This window comes from Microtus ochrogaster, chromosome 19 (genome assembly GCF_000317375.1).
Source record: "Microtus ochrogaster isolate Prairie Vole_2 chromosome 19, MicOch1.0, whole genome shotgun sequence".
Lineage (NCBI taxonomy): Eukaryota > Metazoa > Chordata > Mammalia > Rodentia > Cricetidae > Microtus > Microtus ochrogaster.
Window position 1 is genome coordinate 31143284 of NC_022021.1, and position 870 is coordinate 31144153.

At 39.8% G+C, this 870-nt stretch overlaps 1 protein-coding gene across 1 annotated transcript in view; it reads left to right on the forward strand.

Annotated features, from left to right (window-relative positions):
• The window catches only part of Adamts12 (ADAM metallopeptidase with thrombospondin type 1 motif 12), a 238375-nt gene that overhangs the window by 165977 nt on the left and 71528 nt on the right, over positions 1–870 (forward strand). The gene's annotated exons all lie outside the window — the stretch shown is intronic.

The window sequence follows — 870 nt, forward strand, 5'->3', positions numbered from 1 at the left end:
GTGAGTTCGAGACCAGCCTGGTCTACAAGAGTTAGTTCCAGGACAGGCTCCAAAACCACAGAGAAACCCTGTCTCAAAAAACCAAAAAAAAAAAAAAATTGAGGCACCTATGCTTTAAGTCTTTTATTTTTCTGAGTATTGTGTGTGCAGATATAGGTAGGTGTGTTTCATTTGATGTTCCTGTCTTCATTCCCAAGGCAGTGAAAAGCTGAATTTTAGAATGACTTCCACGGTAAAGTGATGGGCTCCTGTGATAATTATATTGGGTTCCAGTTTGAGAATATCGTATTCTTTGCTTCTATGTAGTTGTCAATTTGTATCGAAGCACATTTTAGAGTTTGGTGAAATATGATTACTCATTGGAGGTGTTAAGGTGATGGTGCTGATGTTGGTGCCACGGGAAGGGACTGCCTTCCCCCTAGAACTTGGCTCACTTTGCTACAAAGAGCAAGTGTCAGACTTGTCTAGATCCTGTATTACCTATTATGATTACAGATTTCCTAGGTTAACACTAAATGCCCCAGGCTTTCTTATTTTTAGGTATACAGTTCAGTGTAGGATTGATCATTTACAACAAAGGGCATACAGAATTTTCAACTAGTCTTACAAATACAATTCATTATAAGGTTTTTGTTGACAAAAAGAGGAACAAAACTGCCTACATTTTAGTATGTGTCTTAGGAAGGCAAGAGATGGGTTTTTAAATGGTACTTGTAGGTATGAGTACACAGGAATCTCAGGAAAGGGTCTGAGCTGCAGAGTTACCTCACAGCTTTGTCTTTTTCTCACTTCAGCACATCCTTGTGAGCTGTACTGCAGACCCATAGATGAGCAGTTTTCCGAGAAAATGCTGGATGCTGTCATCGACGG